Below are 24055 nucleotides of genomic sequence, written 5' to 3'. Positions count from 1 at the left end.
ATCAACACCCAACGCATTTCGTTCCGGTTAGGAACTTCATCAGGGGTTTTTTTTGTCTTAAATGTATTTGTGCCTCTTTTAGGCTGGGGAGTTCTTTAATTATCCAATGGTGTGGGATGAATTCCCCTATTGGTGGATTTATATAGTTTTGACATTGTATTTGGTCAAAAGGAGAAAGTTTCTCTATTATAGAGCCTTTATCATAAAAGCGGCCTTGAATTGGTCCCCTATGTTCTGAAGGGAAGCGGTCATCTATTAGAATGAACTTAGGTCTACAGTCATTAGGTCGACCCCACTAGGTCGACTGGCAGGAAGGTCGACCTGACTTAAGGTCGACATGGGCCAAGGTCGACATGACTTAAGGTCGAATTTGCATAAAGGTCGACATGAGGAAGGTCGACTGGTCATAAGGTCGACATGGGTTTTTCACTGTTTTTAGAGCCGACATGTGCCGACAGGCGGTATTTCATGCCCTACCATCCACTAGGGCGTGGTGGGAGAATAAAATAGTGTGCCGAGCGCAGCGAGGCACCGTTCCCGAAGCATAGCGAGCGAAGCGTGCGATGCGAGGGTCCGATTCTCATTGCCAACTGTGTCCATGTCGACTGTGTTGACATTCGGATAAAAAAACAGTGAAAAACCCATGTCGACCTTATGACCAGTCGACCTTCCTCATGTCGACCTTTATGCAAATTCGACCTTAAGTCATGTCGACCTTGGCCCATGTCGACCTTAAGTCAGGTCGACCTTCCTGCCAGTCGACCTAGTGGGGTCGACCTAATGACTGTAGACCTAAGTTCATTCTGACAGATGTACCGATTCCGTTCTGAATATGACCTGTCACTCCCACATCAGTATTTCAGAACCAATTTTCCAATTTTAACAGGTACACAATCAGGAAGTAGTTCCACTGCTATGTGTTAATTATATATTAGATATAGTGTGCATTTCCTTTGGGGCTAATGTCATTGCAATGGGCAGGATAAGGAGAGTCATAGGCAAACGCGGGGGGGGGGGGGGGGGGTTCTGGTTGCCCGGAAAACCCCTCCTGCTAGCAAGTGCCTTGAAATGATGACAACAATAGCACTGTATATAATATGATCAGTAGAGCTGCAGTGTAAGGGACAGAGCAGAGCTGCTGCACATGCCCAGTGTACCAGTTTCTACTACCACATCTACTGTATGTGTGGATCTGAGCCCTCAAACATCGCAATGGACCAGAGGGCAGCTGCCAGGAGGAAGAGAGAGGGGCCTTACCAAGAAGTGAGAGATTGTGAGCTTAGAAACTGCAGTACTGGTTCTATTATGTTTGTGTATTTATTTATTATATGTTTAACCTTTTCCTGACCACTTATTTAAATGTTTGAAACAGCCTATACTATAGACCATCTGTACTGTTAAATATTAATTTAGTATTCCATACTATATCCAGTGTTTAAAGTGACCTGTTACCGCTCCCCCAGACTCTCATACTTACTCTAATGCGCTGCAGAGTGGAAGATTTTGAACTACATGTGGAAACCCCGCTCTAAAACTGCTGCGTTTGCCGCTGAGAATACACCAAGGATTCACGGCTTCCTTCCTCATTTATTTGCAATTCATGGCAATTTTCCCATGGTGGGTGCTGGGCTTAATAACATCCCTCTAGAAGTATTTACTCTCCAGGCTTCTTCTGGAGGGGAGACCTTGGGAATAGATAAGTATGTGTAGTGATCTGTGTGGGTATTCCACAGGCAGCTGTAAATGCACTTTACATCCCAGGGCAGGCCCCAGGTACACTTACACCCCATGCCAGAATATTTGTAGTGCCCCTTCCCTTATAAAATACAACTGTCACAACTGAAGGGCTGGATGAAGTTGTGTGGTGTGTAGCAACCGGAGACGGACCAGAGGAGGAAGGATTAAATCGTGCAGGTTTAATAATAGAATTCATAAATGGAACACTACACACTTGAATACTTTCTTAAAGTGGCAGTTAGTGGTAATAAGAATTAAGCCAGCACGGCACTTTGAAAGAAGAAAAAGTTCATTTAAACAATGACGGTTCAAGCACTGCGGACGGCAGGCTGGGGTCTTGAGAAATGAAGAAATCCGGAAAGAGAATGTACTTGATGGTAATGAGGGATCCTTGAAGACTGAAAGAAGATGGATGATGACAGAAGAATGGGAAGTTGCTTGGAAGCAGACAGCTTGAAGAGCTTAGGCCAGGAAGCTCAGGGATGCAGGCAGAGACCAGACTGTGGAGAGAACTGGCAGCGATGGGGTTAAGCTGAATCGAGACCAACACAGAGCACTGAAGCAAGGCACCAAGTCAGGAGAGGTGAGTCAGAGAGCCGGAGTCAGCTGGGAGCTGTGAACGCCTCTGGAGACTCTTTGTACTGACACTGAACAGGCCTAGGCAGATCCCCTATATCCCTAGAGGGCGGCTGCCATTGGCTGTCAGGTCAGTTTGGGCAGAAACCTCAGACAAGGACCAATCTGCTATTTGCCCTTAACCAAGATGGCGGCGCCGGCCTCCCGGCGCCCCTACAGCACATACCGCTACACTTGCCGGCGTCCCACGCTGCCTGCTGCTGCTGACCTGGAGACCACTACACGCTAGCCGACGGCGGGTGCGAATGGGTGAGTAGTAAGCCCGCCGCGCACCGCCGCGGCTGCGTGTGACAGTACCCCCCCCCCCTTTCTGGGTGACCCCAGGGCACCTACGCACCTTATGTGGATTTCTTTGAAAGAACTGTCTCACCAGACGGGGAGCATGGAGATCTGCAGCATCAACCCAGGAATTCTCTTCAGGACAGAATCCAAGCCACTCTACCAGATACTGAAGATGGGTATTGCGGCAACGTGAGTCGATAATGCGCCTCACCTCGAACTCTGTCTCTCTTTCCGAGCCAATCTTGGGCGGTTTAGGCACCTTCTTCTGATATAAGTTCAATCGCAAAGGTTTCAAAAGAGACACATGAAAAGAATTTGATATTTTTAAGGAAGAAGGGAGCTGTAGTCTGTAGGCCACCGGATTAATCACCTGAGTGATCGGGTACGGCCCGATGAACCGGGGAGCCAGCTTCATGGACGGTAACCGAAGGCGTATATGGCGGGTAGACAGCCATACTCGATCTCCAACCTTCAACTTAGGAGCCGCTCTTCTTTTCCTGTCCGCCATCCTTTTATATCGAGCGGATGCTTTGAGGAGAGCGGTATGGACGTCTGACCAGATCTTTGCAAACCGTTGTAGGGAAGAAGCAGCTGCAGGGACTTCGGACAACGATAGATCTGAGAACTCCGGAGATCGGGGATGCTTGCCAAAGACAGTGAAAAATGGAGTGGTGCCGGAGGAAGAATGATAAGAATTGTTGTGTGCAAATTCCGCCCAAGGCAGAAGGTCTACCCAGTCGTCTTGAGAGGAAGAGACCAACAAACGAATGAAGGCCTCCAAGTCTTGGTTGACTCGTTCTGTCTGCCCGTTGGTTTGTGGGTGGAAAGTAGTGGAGAACTTGAGCTTGACTTGTACAGCGGAACAGAGAGCCCTCCAAAACTTTGCGACGAACTGCACGCCACGGTCAGATATAATCTCTTTGGGCAACCCATGGAGTTTGAAGATGGTGGAAATGAAGAGCTGAGCCAACACTGGAGCAGATGGAAGGCCTTTCAATGGGAAGAAGTGCACCATCTTTGAAAACCGGTCAACCACCACCCAAATTACTGTATGCCCTTTGGAGGGAGGAAGTTCGCAGATAAAGTCCATAGACAGGTGGGACCATGGTTCTGTTGGTATGGCTAGAGGTAGAAGAGGACCGACAGGAGACGTTCTGGAGGACTTATGCTGAGCGCACTTTACACAGGAGGCGACAAAGGTGGTTACATCGCGACGAATGGTAGGCCACCAGTATGAACGCAACAGGAACATTAAGGTCTTCTGTGCCCCGGTATGCCCTGCGAAACGGGAAGCGTGTGCCCAGGACAGCACTCTCTTTCGGAGACTGAGGGGAACGAAGGTCTTGCCTGATGGAGGTGAAGGCTGGACTGTTACTTGAGCAAAGACCAGAGGATCGAGGATGGGTCGAGGAGGAGTCTCAAGATCAGCTGAAGTTTCAAAAGAGCGTGAAAGAGCATCGGCCTTGGCATTCATCGTCCCGGGTCTGAATCTGATTTGAAAATCGAAGCGTTCGAAGAACATGGCCCAGCGGGCTTGACGAGCTGTAAGACATTGGGCGTGCTTGAGGAATGAGAGATTCTTATGGTCGGAGTACACAGTAATTTTATGTCGTGCCCCCTCCAGGAGGTACCGCCACTCCTCCAACGCAGATTTGACTGCCAGTAACTCCTGCTCTCCAATGGGGTAATTCTTCTCTGCTGGAAGAAACTTCTTGGAGAAGAAGGCACAGGGATGAAGCACCTGGTCCTCCCCTCTCTGCGACAAGATTGCCCCCACCCCCTCTGAGGATGCGTCCACCTCAAGAATAAAGGGTTTGTCGAGGTTTCGCTGGAGAAGGATTGGGGCGGAGACAAAAGCATCCTTTAGTTGTTGGAAGGCTTGGGAGGCCTCAGGTGACCACTGACTTGGATCAGAACCCTTACGGGTTAGAGCAGTAAGAGGTGCAGCAAGGGTGGAGAAGTTCCGGATGAAACGACGATAGTAATTTGAAAAGCCCAGGAACCTCTGGATGCCTTTGAGCGTGGTGGGCGCTGTCCAGTCTAAGATGGCTCTTACTTTTACTGGATCCATCTCTATCCCAGTGCTGGAGAGGATGTGGCCAAGGAATGGAATGGAAGTGACCTCAAAGACGCACTTGTCTAGCTTGCAGAATAATTTATTTTGGCGAAGGCGCCGCAAGACCTCAGCTACTGTTTGCCGATGGAGATGGAGGTTAGACGAGAAGATTAGGATGTCGTCGAGATACACCACAATGGAATGATACAGTAAATCTCGAAATATGTCATTTACAAATTGTTGGAAGACGGCTGGAGCGTTGCAAAGACCAAATGGCATCACCAGGTATTCGTAGTGGCCGTCTCGGGTGTTGAAAGCCGTATTCCACTCATCTCCAGATCGGCTACGGATCAAGTTGTACGCCCCTCTTAAATCCAGTTTAGTAAAGATGGAAGCCCCTCGGATTTTGTCGAATAATTCGGTGATAAGAGGTAAAGGATAGCGGTTCTTGATCGTGATATCGTTCAGGCCCCTGTAATCGATACACGGCCGGAGGGTTCCATCTTTTTTTTTCACAAAGAAAAACCCCGCTCCGGCTGGCGAAGTGGACGGGCGAATGAACCCCTTATCCAAGTTCTCTCGAATGTAGTCAGACATGACTTTGGTCTCCGGCAGAGACAAGGGGTAGATGCGGCCCCGCGGTGGGAACTTCCCAGGTATCAACTCTATTGGACAGTCCCAGGAACGATGAGGCGGCAGGGTATCGGCACCTCCCTTGCTGAAGACGTCAGAAAAAGAAAGATATGGTGTGGGTAACGACAAGGGTGGAGCTGGTGAAGACGAAAGACTGGAACCTCCTACTTCTTGAGGATTAGTTTGATGGAGTGGAATGACACGAGGCATGCAAGTGGTTAGGCAGTTCGTACCCCAGGCTGTGATCTCCATACTGGTCCAATCAATATGAGGGTTGTGCTTAGTAAGCCATGGTAGGCCCAGGACTACCTGGTGTGAGGACTGAGGAAGGACAAAAAATTCTAGAGTCTCTTGATGTAAGGCACCGACGAGAACTGTCACTGGATCGGTTTGAAGGGTGATTTGCCCACTGCTGATGCGACTCCCATCTACAGCAGTGAGGGCCAACGGATGGGCCAAAGGTTGCACCGTCAAGGAATGTTGAAGGACGAAAGAAGAAGAAAGGAAGTTCCCGGCTGCTCCGGAATCTAGTAGAGCCTGGATCTTGATTTTTCCCTGAGGGCACACAAGGGTAACAGGAATGGTGGGCACAGTTGAAGAGGGAGATGAAAGCAGGACTCCTAACCTGACCTCCCTCGGGGAGGTTAGGAGCGGTCGTTTCCCGGACGCAGTGGACAGGAAGACAACAGATGAGCGGAAGAATTGCAGTACATGCAAAGATTCTCACGACGTCTACGGGACTTTTCTTCAAAGGAAAGCCGAGAGCGGTTGATCTGCATGGGTTCATCTGGTGGTGTGGTTGTGGAGGGCCCAGGTCTAGGAACAGGAACAGCGTTGGTGGTGAGACGAGGGCGGAGACGATCGGAGCGATTTCTCTCTAGTTGACGCTCCTGCATCCGTAGATCTACTTTGTTGCACAAGGAGATGAGTTCAGCCAAAGTAGCAGGAGAGTCATGGGTAGTTAATTCGTCCTTGATACGACCTGCCAGCCCATTCCAGAAGGCGGAGACGAGAGCCTCTTCGTTCCACTTTAATTCCGAAGCCAGAGTCTGGAACTGCACAGCATATTGTCCCACTGAACGACTACCCTGGCGAATCCTCAGGATCTCAGTAGCGGCAGACGACACTCTGCCAGGTTCGTCGAAGATGCGACGGAAAGAGGTAATAAAAGCTTCATAGTCATTGAGCAGGGGATCAGCACGTTCCCAGAGAGGGGACACCCAGTCCAAAGCCGACCCTGCCAGGAGAGACACAATATAAGCCACCTTTGCCTTGGAAGTAGGAAAGTGAGAAGACTGTAAGGTGAAATGCACATCGCATTGGTTCAGAAACCCACGGCATCCTTTCGGAGAACCATCATATTTGCTGGGGGTTGGTAATTGCATGTGATGAGGAACTATTGGTCCAGGTGTAGGAACAGGGACTGGAACCTCTGGAGCTGAAGCCACAGAAACTGAGGGAGCCGTCTGGGGCGGAGCCAAGACCTGAAGGAATTGAGCCACTTGACGTTGGGTAGCCTCCACTTGCTCCAGACGAGCCATGATGCTGTGAAGTGCGTCCGCCATGGAAGCCTGTTCTTCACCCGACTCCATCGGGTCAGTACAAACTGTCACAACTGAAGGGCTGGATGAAGTCGTGTGGTGTGTAGCAACCGGAGACGGAGGAGGAAGGATTAAATTGTGCAGGTTTAATAATAGAATTTATAAATGGAACAATACACACTTGAATACTTTCTTAAAGTGGCAGTTAGTGGTAATAAGAATTGAGCCAGCACGGCACTTTGAAAGAAGAAAAAGTTCATTTAAACAATGACGGTTCAAGCACTGCGGACGGCAGGCTGGGGTCTTGAGAAATGAAGAAATCCGGAAAGAGAATGTACTTGATGGTAATGAGGGATCCTTGAAGACTGAAAGAAGATGGATGATGACAGAAGAATGGGAAGTTGCTTGGAAGCAGACGGCTTGAAGAGCTTAGGCCAGGAAGTTCAGGGATGCAGGCAGAGACCAGACTGTGGAGAGAACTGGCAGCGATGGGGTTAAGCTGAATCGAGACCAACACAGAGCACTGAAGCAAGGCACCAAGTCAGGAGAGGTGAGTCAGAGAGCCGGAGTCAGCTGGGAGCTGTGAACGCCTCTGGAGACTCTTTGTACTGACACTGAACAGGCCTAGGCAGATCCCCTAGATCCCTAGAGGGCGGCTGCCATTGGCTGTCAGGTCAGTATGGGCGGAAACCTCAGACAAGGACCAATCTGCTATTTGCCCTTAACCAAGATGGCGGCGCCGGCCTCCCGGCGCCCCTACAGCACATACCGCTACACTTGCCGGCGTCCCACGCTGCCTGCTGCCCACCAGACTGCCGCTGCCTGCTGCCGCTGACCTGGAGACCACTACACGCTAGCCGACGGCGGACGCGAACGGGTGAGTAGTAAGCCCGCCGCGCACCGCCGCGGCTGCGTGTGACAACAACTGTCAACAATAACTGTCCTGCATCCTTTCCAGGGTCATGCCTCATGCATCTCTTCCAGACTCATGCCTCCTGCATCCCTTCCAGCCTCATGTCTCATGCATCTCTTACAGCCTCATGCCTCCTGCATCCCTCCCAGCCTCATGCCTCTCTTCCAGCCTCATGCCTCGTGCATTCCTCCCAGCCTCATGCCTCCTTCATCTCTTCCAGTCTCATGCCTCTCTTCCAGCCTCATGCCTCCTGCATCTCTTGCAGCCTCATGCCTCTCTTCCAGCCTCATGCCTCCTGCATCTCTTCCAGCCTCATGCTTCTCTTCCAGCCTCATGCCTCTCTTCCAGCCTCATGCCTCCTGCATCCAGAGGCACTTTAAGAGAGGAGGAGGCCCCGTGTGCAGTAGAGATTGAGCTCTAGAGGGCTCAGACTCTACTGCGCATGTGCAGAACTCCAAAAAAAATGGCCGCTGCAGCCATTTTTTTCCAATGATTCCAGCAACGCTTCTGCCTTCATTTTATTTATTTATTAACAGTTTCTTATATAGCGCATACATATTCCACAGCGCTTTACAGAGAATATTTGAACATTCACATCAGTTAACCCTCCTTCATTGTATAATTCCGGAGGGGTAAGTATTAAAAATGGGTGTGGGCCCTCCTGGAACTCAGGGCCCCATGTGCACCATGCACTTTGCACCCATTATAGATACACCATTGTCCGCATACCTTCCAGCCTCATGGCTCCTGCATCTCTTTGAATTTCAGTGGCTCCTCTTCCCCTTGGTGGTGCAATAAGATGACATCAGAACATACGCCGCTCGGCCTCAGTACCGCGCAGCAAAGAAAGGAGACTGGGATCTGTAGGTTGCAGCTTCAGCCAAGCGGGTGTTGGCTGCAGCTTGACAGAGCTGCGTGGCTGGCATTATCTTTTGTGCTGGGCAGCTCAGAGCACACACTATAACCTCTGTTTGTAGTTGTAGAGTCAGCCATTCCACTACGCCCCTTTTGCTTTGGCACCCTGGTCCAGCCGCACTGCTAGAACGTACCTTAAACTGGACCTTTTACATCCAAATCAACATGATCCCCCTCTGCAAGCAAATGCTTCATAAAACCCCAGTGTGACAAGTCTGAGAATTATTTCGCTCATAAACAGACCGAGAATGATGAAACAAACAAATATTAATAATGATCATTTCAGAATGCAATACCTATTTATCATAATTACACGGGCAAAGCTACGTTATATATTTTTCCCAGTAATAGAAAGTGAATTTACTTTAATCATCTCTCTAGGAGATCTCCGTTCCCGCTCTGATCAGTGTTCATGGAAAATAAAGCTTAAATCTGATTATTTGCTAAACTCGTTTAAAAACATCCAGTGAAATTCACGCGCTAATTCATTCATTCACCTTGATTTTCCTGGCCCATTAGCTGCAATAATGAGATGTTAAAATTAACTAATGATATTAGTGATCCTCCGGTGATAGGCTTAGGGACGTATTTGTAGTCGCATGAATAATTGGCAATACGTTAATATAGTAAATGGATAACTATACAGGAAAAAAATGATGAGTATTTTATAAATAACAAGTTATGTATTGGAGTGATTGGACTTTAAATACATCACATTTTTCAGTCTTCGTTGCATCAGTCCCAATATTACTAAACATATTTTTATTATTTCTGCTTGCTGGGAAATAGCTCCGAAGAACGTTTTATGTACCGTACGTGGAGAAGCAATCTAGCCGAGGTTCTATTTTCCTCTATACTTGTGTACTTACAATAAACACATTTCACATTTTTCGTCCTCACGGAACCAGGAGTGGATTGAGGGGGTTATTCAGATTCGTTCGGACGAAGACGAATTTGTCCAGTTTCTGATGTTAAGGAGTCTGCGTATGTGCACAGTCTTTTATGCGCATGTGCAGCTTTTCTTTGTGAACGGCTTTGATGACTTGCATAGTCGCTCAGCCGTTTGCAGTGAGCGGCCTCTCCAGCAGACCCGGGCGCGGGTAAAAAGTACCCACCCCCCCACCCCCTTCTTTCTCCAGGCCGCCATGGCACTCTAGTGCACAGAGCAGTAGAGTCTGAGATCTTGAGGGCACAGACACCCTCATGTGTCTGCGGAGTCCTGCATGTGCAGGACTCTGGAAAAATGGCGTGCTGCTGACTTCATCACGGGACAGTTATATGACTGTATGTGGAAAAGGATGTTTTCTGCAAATTATTGTGAATCTTGCTTCCTCAGCGTATGCCAGTGGCTCCCAAACTTTTGGGAATCATGGCACCCCAGAGTTTAAGCATTTCTTTCACCCCTAGGAAAAAAAGTTTTGTGTTGATAAATTTGTAAAAATAATTAAATTAACTGAGGTACATTGTGAGTTCCTTACCGTCCCTGATGTGGGGGTGTACAGTTGTGTTTCTGATTGTCCATATTTTATTATTGGCAGCCACTAGCACTGGTTTTTATCATTATTTTGACAATAAATAATTTGATTTGGTTCTGGACCACCAACCAGAGCCCCCCCTGCAGCACCCCAAGGTGCCTATGCACAGTTTGGGAACCACTGATATATCGAATATGGCTAGTTTTATTTTGTACATTTATAATATATACCTCCCAAGAGCTGGGAGTGAGAAACTGGGATACTGTTGCGCACTCCAATGGCTTGCATCTGAAAAAGGGGTGTGGCCTTGTGAAAGTAGATGCTACATCACGGCACATAAGTACACTCTGGAGGCATGTCCAGGCCAAAGGTGGGCAAGTCCCCCACTTTCCATGAGGCCCCCCACACTCAGCTAACCACAACAGATTACAGCTGGGCCTTCCAAGAGGGACCCAATGACACAATTCGCACTGAATTGCATCATCGTGGACCCTCGACTCCCACGATTCAGTGGGTCTAGAAACCCGATACCATGACCGCGAAGCCATGCCAACTTTCCAACTTGGCCACACCCCCTAACTCCCTGCCACGCAACAAAGTATGTTCATATTTCTGTGTATTTAGCATGGATTCGGCTTTCATCCCCTGCCCTATCTGTCAGCTGGTTGTAATGTCTCTGTATTGTTCTCTAACACCTCACAAGTTTCGCTTGATAAATGACACCTATTTGAAATTGTCCGCCCCTGTCTTCCAGTGTCTCCTAATTTAGAGTAGCGCTGGATACATGCATCAATAAGCAAGCCATATTATGCTACGAGCGTGATGGAAAGCTGACAAGCGGTTAATGGCATCAGCCCAACAGTAATTTCAGCCGGAGAAATTGGTCATCTATTTTGCTAGGCCCTTTCTTATGCACAAATTAGATGAAGTTTAATATACTGTAAAATTTAATACATTCTATTCCTTTTCATGGGCCCTGACATGTTGCGAGTGATTTATGGCCGCTACCAAACGTGTGTCTTAAACGTCTTCGATATTTGGAGCCGGTTCCCTCAGCCGGAGATAACTTCACTTCTGGTCTCCCCAGAAGCTTCCCCTGGCGCCCGAGAGCCGGGTTCATATTTAGCATAATAAACGGAATCCGTACAGCAGATGTATTAATTGGTACATTAATTTTGCTTTATTAGCTGTGCAGGGTGGGGAGAGATATTCTTTCTCTCATAATCTGGGAGTTCTCTATTCAGCGGCTTCTGCCAGGGATCCGGCTAAACGTGCTCCAAAGAGGTTAACGTTCTAACAGGCTTTTTCTATCTCCGTCACTCCGGGAAAGCTCATGGTGATGTGAGTCTCTGCAGAAAGGTCAGCCCTTCCTCAGGTGTTGATTTCTTTGCATAATTTCACCAATCAGTCCTCAGCTGCAGAGCGCCCGAGCTGTTTACCACATTTGTGTCTCAAACCTGTTTTCCTCTTTTTTTCCGTTAACTTTATTTTTTTTATTTTTTTGCTATTGCCAGAGCAGCTCTATGAATTTTGAGGCTGATTCAGTATGCAAAAGTATAGTTGCGGTACACACTTAAATACAGGTCATGCAATTTAGTTCAAATAAAATGTCATTTATTTAACAAGAACAAATTTAAAAAGTGAGCTAAATAGCTAAAAAAAAAAACTATATAAAAAGAGGTATTCAAAAAAAAAAAAATCTGCGATAATTTGTGCACGTTTTAGTGAGATTTTCAAAATCACCTTACGTCCAGGTGTGTCCAGTTCTTTTTTGCGCCCAAAAAGATGTTCCTGATATCAGGTGGGTGTCAGGAGTATGTTGTGGCCCCCCCCACTATGCTTCCTCCAACCTGGGTGGTAAGGATGGCATTTCCTCAACAGGGATGGATTATCGGGAGCAAGGGACCGCTGGATCTTGTATTGGCAGATTAGAGAGGTGCCGTTCCTCCACAAAAAGCAATTGAGCCTGTATTACGATCCTGCAATCTGGGGCTTCACAATTGGATCTTGTTGTTACTCCACTATTCGCATGGCACCTGGAGACACACTCTGGAAAGGATAAATGGTGGCAGCAATTCTGGTGTACCAATTACCAGCGTGTTTCACTGCTCCTGCAGCTTTTTCAAGGTTCAGAAAAAACTGCTGGAGCAGCGAAACGCGTTGGTAATATTGTTCACTCTTAAGGGGGTGACACCGCTTGTTTTTGTTGCAGCTTGACAAAGCAGAATCATACAGGCACCCTTTTCAGATACGTAGATATCTGTCCTTTTCTTCTGAGGCTGATTCAGGCCTGTTCGCTAGGCTGAGTATGTTCGCAGGAACAGGTAAATGCCGTTCACCCGTCGCCCTACCAAATTTCTGCCCCCCACCAGCATGCAAATCACCACATTTGCATGCGAGGGGATGTGTACGCTTACACACACCCTCACATGTGGCCGCACAGAGAAAAAAATCATTGGATGTTCGTTGGCCATAAAATGTTTGTTTTTTCCTCGTAGCAAATCAAAGTCAGTCTAAACTGACTTTTATTTTAGACGGAGATGGACGAAAAGGAGATGGGCGCTGACGTTATGGCCCTTATTCAGATCTGATCGCAGTACAAATTTGTTCTCAAAATGGGCAAAACCATGTGCACTGCAGTTGGCCTCTCCAAGCAGGCATCAACCAGCATGCGTCCCCTGGGGCACGCCCACTGTTTTTATGGGTCGTAGATAAAACGTTGGGCATTCTCCTGCCCCAGCCCCCATCCTGGGTGCGGGCACTTTCTGGATCCTCAACCTCCTCTGCGGCCATGTCCCCCTCCTCCTCCAGGGCAGCATCACCCTTCTACTCCTCACCTCCATCTTCCTCCACCTCAGTCCAGTCGACCTCAGAGATGTGGCCCTCCTGCAGCTCCTCCTCGGACTGTGTGCTGAACAGGTCCTGTGTGAGTGGATCAGATGGGGAGGCAAGAGGGTCCTCCACCTCCTCCTGCTGTGCCTGCTGCTCTGGGGTCCCCCCTGGCCCAGGCCTTGTTGTGGCCATGCTGGCTGGCAAAGTGCTGCCTCTACCTTGCACACTGCTGGCTCTTAGTGTGCCTCTGCTGCCTCTCCCCCTGGCTCCTCTGGCACTGCTGCTGCCTGTAACTGGCCCACTGCTGCCTCTGCCACCTGCACTCACTGTCACTCCTCCTCTCCTATCCATTCTCCTCACCTTACTACCTTTCAAAGGTCAAAATGGCACATGTGCCCCTTTATATACGGGTGTGATGCATATTGTAGGGGACTTAGGTGGGCCAATAGGTTAGGGGTTTGTTTGGCATGCGGAGGCAGTGTTGTAATTCGCATTCCCATTGGTCAGAAAATTGCACATGACCTGCGCCGGAAATTGCACATTACTGTTTTATAAATTCGCACCAGATCGCATCTCTTCGCACCTCACCGCACTTTTTGGGCACATTAGTGCATCCCATTGAATAATCGGTTTTGGGGGAAAAAATGTGATTTGAAAAAATGTGATACGGTGCGATAAGATGCGATTTTGAAATGTTACTAAAACCCGCACCCTATTAAATGTCACCCGTAGTATCTGTGCCCATACCTCCCAACTGTCCCACTAAACGCGGAAACTTCCCGGTTTTTGGGGACATTCGCACGTCCCTCCCGCGGCCGACAGTGTCCCGCTGCGGGGGGGGCAGTTGGGAGCCCCCCCCCAATCTGACAGAATATTCGTGGCCGAAAACGGGGGCGCTGCCTAATTAGCATAAACCACATCCTCATTTACATACACAACGCCCCTTTTCGCTTCGCCGCACGAGTGTCCCTATTGTCATATTGATAAAGTTGGGAGGTATGTGTGCCTAAGAAGCACGTGTATCGTTCTAGGCTTCCAGCTTTGGGAATTAGGCAGTAAAAGTGCTGCTGCAAACTACCTGAGCACTAGGTATTCCCCAATTCTCCGGCAAGCGGCTCCAATACCACGGGTTCTGCTCCATTTGTAAACTCTAATTAAGGTTTTATTCTCTTTTCATGGCCTCTATAACTTCTTTATGGCTTCTTTCAATCTTGATATGTTTCATGTAAGTTTTTAATTAGGGTTTTTTATCTCCTCTTTACATTATTCTGACTCAATGGCTGAGCTTGTAATTGTCTACCTGAGAATTCAATAGCTGTGTATGGATTGCAGGATTTGTGTTCCCTGCTTGGTTTTATGTGTCTTTATTATCTTTTAGTGTTAATCACTGGCATGTACATACTTCTGTATTACCCATTATTCTATGCTTTAGTTTAAATGTAAAAATAACAATAGGCTATGTGCAGTGCCGGATAAAGGATCTTATGGGCCTGGAGCTGAAAAATTCCATGGGCCTTATTATGTGGAGGAGGTGAGGCCAATGCCATGTACTGTAGGCATGTATAACCCATACACTATAAGCCCCAATGTACCCCTAAATACAAGTACCAAAATTGCATAAATGTGTAAAAAAGGAATGCAGTTGTAATATTTATGATTTATGGCCAACCGGGTGGCCTTGTGGTGTCTGTCTGGTGATCATTCCACTGTCATGATGCTGGGCCTATGTTTATGCATGGGCCTGGAGCTGCAGCTTCACCCGCCCCATTGAGTACCGTTTATACTCGAATATAAGCCGAGTTTCTCAGAACTTTTTGCATATATTCCAGTGAGGGTCACACTGCGGGGGAGACAGGACAAAGCTGCCAGACTGAGAGGGGAGGGACCTGGCATGTACGCAGGCTGTCACTGCCACTGGAGGGACAGTCGACTCACACTGACAAGTCCTCCGGCGCAGCCCAGCAGCTGCATACAAGAGCGCTCAGTCCCCGTCCGGGTCACACAGCAGCACAGGGAGGAAGCCACGGCCCTGACCACCTGCAGCCACCGGGAGAGGAGAGCAGACCAGGACGGCTACCGGAGGGACAGCGTCTTGTGTGGCGCTGCAGCACCACAGGCCCCAGCACACTTCAGGCACTCCGCAGCAGCGCAGGTCCCACAGAGTGGGGGGAGAAGAGGCACCAGCACTACAGATGCCAGCAGTGTTCCACCAGCAGGGAGGGGGTGAGGTGGGCAGACTGAGTGGCCTGGAAGCACACACACAGTAGTGACTGTTAGCTGTAGGCAGCGTTGCCGGTATGCAGACATCAGATTGCAGCTGCTGTCAGTCAGTAGGCTGTATCGTGCTGTCTCTTGTGGTGGGTCCTGCTGTACTGCTAGTCCTCCTGCTCCAGTGAGCTAGTCCTCGTGCTCCAGTGCACTAGTCCTCCTGCTCCAGTGCGCTAGTCCTCCTGCTCCAGTGCGCTAGTCCTCCTGCTCCAGTGCGCTAGTCCTCCTGCTCCAGTGCACTAGTCCTCCTGCTCCAGTAAGGGCCAGCCTCCGACCATTACCTGTGCTGCTATCTATTTTGCTGTTGGTGTGTACTACTACTGGCTCTGGCTGCTTTACCACCTTCCTCTGCTCCACCTAATCCTCTCCCCCTCTCCTTTGGCTTATAGGTTTATTCTCAAGTCAATAAGTTTTCCCAGTTTTTTGGGGTTAAATTAGGTGCCTCGGCTTATATTCGGGTCGACATACTCGAGTATATACGGTAATTAGCATGGTGCAGCTGGTCCCTGGTCTCAGCAGAATATGGTCATTAGGTCTACAACAACCAGGTCGACAAGCATTGGGTCGACACCACTAGGTCGACATGCAGCAAGGTCGACATGGGTTAAGGTCAACGTGGGTCACATAGGTCGACATGACATTATGTCGACACAAGCATTAGGTTGACATGGGTCGACAGTCAAAAGGTCGACGTGGGGTTTTTCACTGTTTTTTTCACAGTCACTGTCTGATTGCAGGCTGGAAGGCAGGTAGAGAATGTTGCCTGGCTGCCCTACTTGTGTGACCACCAGCCGTCTCTGATGAAAGGCCCCCAAGAACTGTGGGTCCCTGGGCTGCTGGCCGGTGTGCCTATACTGTATATCAAGATTTCCCTGCTCCCGCAATCTTGTAATTGTCATGTAACACATATACAATGTGTTTGCATGGTAAAAACAAATAAATGGATAACAGATTAAAGGGGGTTCCGTATAATATCACATTACACTGTTACAGTAACATTATGTTGACATTAAACATGGTGCCATATTTATTAAGCCAACTTTGAACGTATAGTGAAACCAGTGGAATGTCAACATGGTGATAATATGGACACTGTTATTGAATTGAATGTCAGCTTATCCTTCACCCAAACAGTAACCCTACTTCTAAACCTAAAGCTCCGTACACACGGAGCGATTGGTCGCTCAGCAATAAATCGCTTAGCGAACAAATTGCTGAGTGTCCCGTTTTCATCAGCGACCAGCAATGGTTGCTGATGAAAAAGATACACTCTGCGTGGGGGAAGCCGCTGGTCACAAGAGCGACCACTCCCGGCAACCGTCGCCCTGTACGCTCAGGGATATATTCGCTCATCGACCATATCCCCAGCGTTTTCAGCCAAAATCACCCTGTGTGTATGGGGCTTTACTCTGATGGTAACACTAACTGTAATGGTGACCCTAAGAATCATGCAAATGTCTATACAGATGGAGTCCGTCTCATTCACTGCCAGCGCTTGCCAGAATATCCCCGCTGGCGAGCGCTGGCGGAGAGGGACTCCACACACATGCGCGTCCCAGTCACTCGGCGGCTGGGTGGCAAGACCGATTGGGCCACGCTCCCATAATTTTACCAGGGCCCGGCACACCTCTCAGCGGCCATGGGCAGGACTGCATACGATACACCACATGCAGTCTTTTTGCATAAGCTGTATCATATGCGATCCCCAGCCAAGCCTGCCGGGAGACTTGGTGACGCGGCTTTTCTATAGTGCAGCTCATGCGATCTTTGGGTTCCGATGTGATTTGGTCACTTTGCATCCGATTTATCCACAAAATCAGGTGGTGCTCCCAGCCCCTGGAGAACAAGTGTGCCGCTTTCCCCACCAGACTCCCAAACACCCCCACCCCCATCCCATTGGCCACCTACAACATAGAACAAGTGGGCAGACTGAGGGGCACTTACACAATGCAGCCACGCCCCCCGGTGTACAGTGCCTGCTCTTTCAGGGGGTGGAGCCTTGATGACACAATTTTGATGCAATGCCCCCAGACAGACAGCCTTTCAGCCGGCTACACCCCCTATGTGCCTACCATGCCGCTTCTTCCCTGGAGACAAGTACGTTTTTAGAAAATATTGTAGATTGTCATATATTAATTAAACACATTATTATATATACATCTCTGCACATCCTAACACTATGGCATTTATTTTACTCACGCATATTCCATGTTCCTCTTCGTTGATAGTCAAAAAATCGAAGGTGAAATTTAAGGTGAAAATGGATTTTGTTCTCCTTGTCAGGTGGCTGTAGCACCTACAGAAACAAGCAGAGAATTTGTGTTTACTTTATTTTACAACTCCTAAATCCCTTTAAACACCTGCTCAGACATGATTCAGACAGTGTGAAATTCGTCTGCGTTTACCGTCTTCCGGAGAATCAGTAACCGGTTCTGAATTACGCATTCTTGCTTCCCTCTATGATTGAACATATGGATAGCATTTAAAAGTATAACTCACATCAGAAAGGTATTGATTGGAGATGAAGAAAATATTATTATTTTTTAGCTAGTGGAAGAGGTTGTTCATTATTTTCCCTTTTTAAAAGTGGTTTTTACTTTCCAGCTGCAAAAGCGAAATCCTGGAGTGTGCAGACAGAGGAGTAGTAAAGAGGAGATATTACTGATTGTCAGGCAATATTTGTTATAGTCGGGAAAGCCTTGGAGAAGCCAGACTTGTAAAACTTAAATGCTTGTAGAATGAATATTCTTTTTTTATTTTTTTTTCCAGAGGAAGGTGGGAAATAAAAAACACAAAACTTTCAGAGGAGAAAATCTATTTTCGGTAAGAAACTTTAAGCCTATCGCTGCAAGCTGGCAACTAATACATGATCGCACCAGAAATATCTATGGAAAAGTTATAGAGAAGCAGAGGCAAAACAGTTTTTGGGTCAAATACCTTCGAAGTTCAGATGTAAAAATCAAAAATATACAAATGTCTCGATAATGCAACCAAGACAGAGTTGGAGTAAGGTGGCGTGGCACAGTTGGTGAGTACCCCCCCCCCCCCTTAACCAGGCCAGAGTTGCATTTACCTAGAGCTCTGGAGCTGTTTTGTAAGGACAATTCTACTCGTCTCCAGCCACCACTACTTTGCCCGATCGGGTGCCGGACGGGGTCCCAACAGTCGGGATCCCGACTAGCATTTACCCGACGTTGGGATCCCGACTGTCAAAACACAGACAGCCAGGTTCCCGACAGCCACCTGCTATTTTCCCTCGTGGGGGTACACGCAAGGGGCTTAGTTGCGCTCACCATGCTGTCTGAGTCCGGGCAGTCGGAATCTCAGGCTAATGACTGTCGGACCCCTCTACCACACCCGCCCAATCAGCTTTCCACAGATCTGTTATGCACCAGCATTCATATGGCAAAAGTGACCAATAGGGCAATCAAAGGGCATGTGTACGGACCTATGGGAAGTTATATTCAGGGAGGTGGTAGACCAAGAAGCGGGAGGCATAGAAAAAGATGGACATTGCTGTAAGTCCTTGACTTACAGCACTGCTGCTCCTGCCGCCAGGGCTTAATTCGTGAATGGAGGGATTGCATCGTCATGACATCATGTTGTGCATGGAATTGAGTGGTTCATGCTCCTCCGAGATAGTGCAGCTTGCTCTGAACAGCTGTGCGGATGTCAGAGGAGGCCGGTTGACAGCCTGTTCAAGGGCCTATTATGGAAGTGGAGAAGGTGAGGCCATGTACTGTAGGCATGTAGAACCCATACACTATAAGCTCCAGTGTCTCCCTAAATATAACTGTGTGGAAATTAGAAATGCAATGTTAATACTTATGGCCAACCATGTGGCCAGCTGGTAATTAAGATGCTGTCATGAAGACGGGCCTATGTTTATGTGGAGGCCAGGAGCTGCAGCTCCATCTGCCCCATTGTTGATCTGGCCCTGCAGGCAGATGGACTGAGGGCATGGCCAGCAACTCACACTGCTCTGGCCATGCCACCACAATGGCAGAAAAAGGGGCTTGGCTTCGCGATCAGGGACATTCCGTGAATCCACGCCCCCTTCTCCGAGTTCACACCCCCTTGTCGGGTCCATGTATGGAGGGCCGCGCGGGAGTCCCAACTGGGTGACCTAACGACGTTGGGAGGTATGAATGCATCACCATTGTTCTATGGTAAATGTAACGTTCGGTGAACTCTTCCTGTGCACCCAATGGGTGACCTGGAACATGTGACCTTGTGGGTGCTCTGGAAACTGTGACAGTTATTTGCACCCATTAATACGCAGGGACTTTTTCAAAGTTTGATTCCTGCTGGGGTGGAAAGAGATAAAAACGTTCCACCCAGCAAACATTTGTGCGGTTGAGTTCGGGCACATCAGCGAGTACATTATACAGTATCCTAAATTTACTTTCAGTGCTGCACTAGTTTTCATTCCATTCTCTGTATTCGCGCTTATGGAATAGAGTGGAAACAGATAACCGTGACAGTATATTCTTGTTCTCTGTTGAATGACTTCCTTGAGCAAATACTGTAGGTATAATGTTGTTGGTTGCTTACTGTCCTTACTCTTAGGGACCAGCGCACATCCACAGGCACCGGCATTGTGTACGGAAAAAGAGAGATGTATAAACCCCGTTGAAAGAATTACAGTGGCTCATGTACATTGTTCTCATTCCCCATCTTTAGCTGTAAAACGGTCTAGTTTTATCCCTCGTTGCGAAATTAACTGTAAGTCACCTATTTCATTACCTGCAAGAAGAAACTGCGTGCAATCGGCATACTCTGTACATTTGCAGACAAATGGAACAATTGCAGGATTAGAGCTGGTTATTTAACAGAGTACAGCGCCTAACGCGAGGATTATGTAATACGCTTTTCCCATTATTCTAATTATACGCTGTATAGTCAACGGCAAACTCGCTCCCTTTTTGTTTAAATCTTCTCCTTTGTATAAGCATTGTGCACCAGAAAGTACAGTACCAGGAATTATCTGTGTATTGATCTGACCCAGGCCTATCAAAAAATCCAATCCTGGCTATTGCTGCTTCAATACAACTTGATATACATAATTTCCATTTCCTACAATAAGATGACAGTTAATCCATTCTCTTCTGAGTTTTCCGATTTTATTTACATATTTATTTCTCCAGGTCTCTGCTCAGCTCATTAGCTGCCAGAAGTCACATTATATTGACAAACGGCACTAAGGGGATGATGTAACAGGATTCAGAACGGGGCGAATTTGGCCCCGTTTCGATGGTGGTGGGTCTGCACATGCGGGGAGGGATGGACGGTGGCGGCTGGCTGCCGGAACGGGGCTCGCCCATGGTAACGCCCAGCATTCTCTGGGTGTTCCCATGAGAACGCAGGTGGGCTGATGCCTGGGGGGGCGGGCGGCTGACATCATAATTATTTCCCCTGCTAGCGGGGGTATGCGAGGGGATGTGTTCTCATGGGGGTCGGGTGTTAGGCCCTTCGGCGGGTGGCGTTAAGCCGCATGCTACGCAGGGAACGACCGCTGCTTAGCAAGCAGTAATGAATCACCCCAAAATGTGTGACTGGTATCCATGTAACCCATGATGAGTACTTTGCAGGCAACGTTCATGTTGTTCTGTCCCTAAAATGAATATAACATGATATGGATAATATGACATCACAATTACTATGTGCTACCTGCATTCTCATAACCATGCTATTGAGTAAGGGATTTACAAATGTATATTTTTGCTGGAATTTAACAATATTCTCTTAATGATAAAAGCCCATCGTGGCAGTGCCAGATTTATGTCCACATTAGTTAGAAGCCTGTCGAAATGACGGCTTAGTCCCTATCTGTTCCTACCTCCAATCTCTGTCTTCTCCGCTCCCTCTCTCCATATCCAGCAAGTCTGAAACAGATCATTTTGCTTTCACTTTCTGTTAAGGTGTAATATGGTCCATCAAGCGGCCTCTAGTGGTCATGCTGGTACTTCACCACAGAGGTGAAGAGTAGTTAACCTTTCATATATATACTATTAAGCCCGCTTGAATCAAAAGCTTTGAAAGCTAGTCTGCTACCTTGTGATTACCTCTGTGTTTGTGCATGTGTGACAGAGAAAGAGATTATGGGTGACATTCTATGGTTTGAGAATATTAGACTTTTGCGAGTTTTTTCGCAAAAACGGCCGAAATCGCATTTTTTTCCATTTTTGCATATTTAATGAGCTGCGAAAATGTGAAAAAAGTGCGATTTTGGCCAACAAGTTGGACACACTGGAAATGCGATGGCTGATTTTCGCAGCACATCGCATCCAGATGTTTTCACATGAAAAAGTATAAAAATCACATATTTAATGGTATGCGATTTGTATAAAGTGTGTCTATAATTTGCCCAAAAATCAGACCAGGTTCTGATGGGCGAATTAGCCAGAACCCTGCACAGATCGCAATGATCTGTGCAGGGTTCTGGTGAAAAAATAAGTTTAAACAGTTAAAATAAAAAAAACAAAACAGCGCAGGGTCCCCCGCCAGAGCATAACCAGCCCCGGGCTCATTGAGCCGGTGCTGGTGACATAAAATCAGGGTCCCCGACAAATAGGGGTCCCCTTGATTTAATGAAACCAGCACCAGGCTCAAGGTCCGGCGCTGGTTCCCGAAATACGGGGGACAAAATGACTAGGGGTCCCCCGTATTTTAAGAACCAGCACCAGAGCCAACCAGCCAGCAGGGTAATGCCACAGCCGGGGGACACTTATTATATAAGGTCCCGCTGCCAAAGCATTATCCCCCTGGCTGGTCAGCATGGGCAGGGGTCCTGGGGAAGTGGGGACCCCCCCAATGAAGGGGTCCCCCCACTCCAGGACTTACCAGCCCATGCTGAAAGTCCGGGGCTGTCCCCGATGCAGCTGGGCGGTGGGCATCGGGCTGATGGATAGTGTAAAAAAAAAAAGAAGAAAAACTATTGTTTTCTACTGTAGAACTATGAGTCCCAGCAAGCCTACCCCGCATGCTGGGACTTGGAGAACCACAAGTCCCAGCATGCGGGGCATTAAAGGGCCCGCTGGCACTTGTAGTTCTACAGTACAAAAAATAGTTAAATAAAACACACTGACAGCCTGAAAAATAAAAGTTTAATACACACATAACACACACACTGATACTTACCTACCTTGAGCCCGTAGGTCGGTCCCTGGATCCTGGGTCCAGGGTCCGGGGCTCCTGGACAGAAGAGTCCGGTTCCGGGGGCTTGGTCCTGGTTCCGGGGCTGGTCCGGGGTCCTGGGCTCCAGGGCTGATGTCTCCGGGGTCCAGGATCCGAAGAAGTCCAAAAGGGGTTCCTAAGGAAGGAAATCCTACTCACCTGGTCCCCGGCGACGACCTCGGCATCCTCTCCGGCAGACGCGCTGCTCCCGGCTGGTACCCGCTCTCGGACTGGAGAGGCGCAGAGATTTTCATCTTCCGCGCCTTTCCTCCGGATGATTCTATTGGCAGCCTAGCGGGCAATCAGGAGCCGACTTTCTCGGCTCCTGATTGGCCGCTAGGCGGCCAATGGAATCATTCTGAGAAGCGGGTACCAGCCGGGAGCAGCGCGTCTGCCGGAGAGGATGCAGAGGTCGCCACCGGGGACCAGGTGAGTAGGATAGAACTACAAGTGCCAGCGGGCCCTTTAATGCCCCGCATGCTGGGACTTGTGGTTCTCCAAGTCCCAGCATGCGGGGTAGGCTTGCTGGGACTCATAGTTCTACAGTAGAAAACAATAGTTTTTCTTCTTTTTTTTACACTATCCATCAGCCCGATGCCCACCGCCCAGGGGCATCGGTGACAGCCCCGGACTTTCAGCATGGGCTGGTAAGTCCTGGAGAGGGGAGACCCCTTCATTGGGAGGGTCCCCACTTCCCCAGGACCCCTGCCCATGCTGACCAGCCAGGGGGATAATGCTTTGGCCGCGGGACCTTATATAATAAGTGTCCCCCGGCTGTGGCATTACCCTGCTGGCTGGTTGGGTCTGGTGCTGGTTCTTAAAATACGGGGGACCCCTAGTCATTTTGTCCCCCGTATTTCGGGAACCAGCGTCGGACCTTGAGCCTGGTGCTGGTTTCATTAAATCAAGGGGACCCCTATTTGTCGGGGACCCTGATTTTATGTCACCAGCACCGGCTCAATGAGCCCGGGGCTGGTTATGCTCTGGCGGGGGACCCCGCGCTGTTTTTTTTTATTTTAATTTGCGATTTCCTGCAAACGTGCGATTTTCAGACATGAAAATCGCATATTTTCAGGACTAAACACATCGCACCAACTCGCACCTATTCGCAGTATTTGGCCCGTTTTTCGCATCTCATTAAATATGCGAAAAATGGGCCAATCTTGCGATTTTCAAAAGTGCGAAGTGGTGCGATAAAAAAAATGCGCATTTATCTCAAACCATAGAATGTCACCCTTTGTTTCTCTCGCTGCCAACTGATGCCAGTGTTTCGAAGACACACAAACGGACACTAGACAGTATGACCAAAATATATATTTATATTTTTGTGAAAGTATGAGAACGGTATTGTCTGTCTTTCATTGAAAGATAGAAATATGAATATTTGATAAATCAAAGTCCAAAATTGTTTACTGATTGGCATATTTCTGTGAGTATTCATCTTCCCACATGCCTAGTCATGTAATGCAGGGGTGGCCAGGGGTGGTCAATCTTCCGCCCAGGCATACAGTATGTAGAACTGCGAGCGACATCGCAGATGCAGATCTTGCATGGTAAATTCTTAATTTAAACGCTTTCTCTGTTTGGGGTT

The sequence above is a fragment of the Crinia signifera genome, chromosome 7 (genome assembly GCF_055691185.1).
Source record: "Crinia signifera chromosome 7, ASM5569118v1, whole genome shotgun sequence".
Lineage (NCBI taxonomy): Eukaryota > Metazoa > Chordata > Amphibia > Anura > Myobatrachidae > Crinia > Crinia signifera.
Note: the sequence above shows the minus strand (reverse complement) of the source record.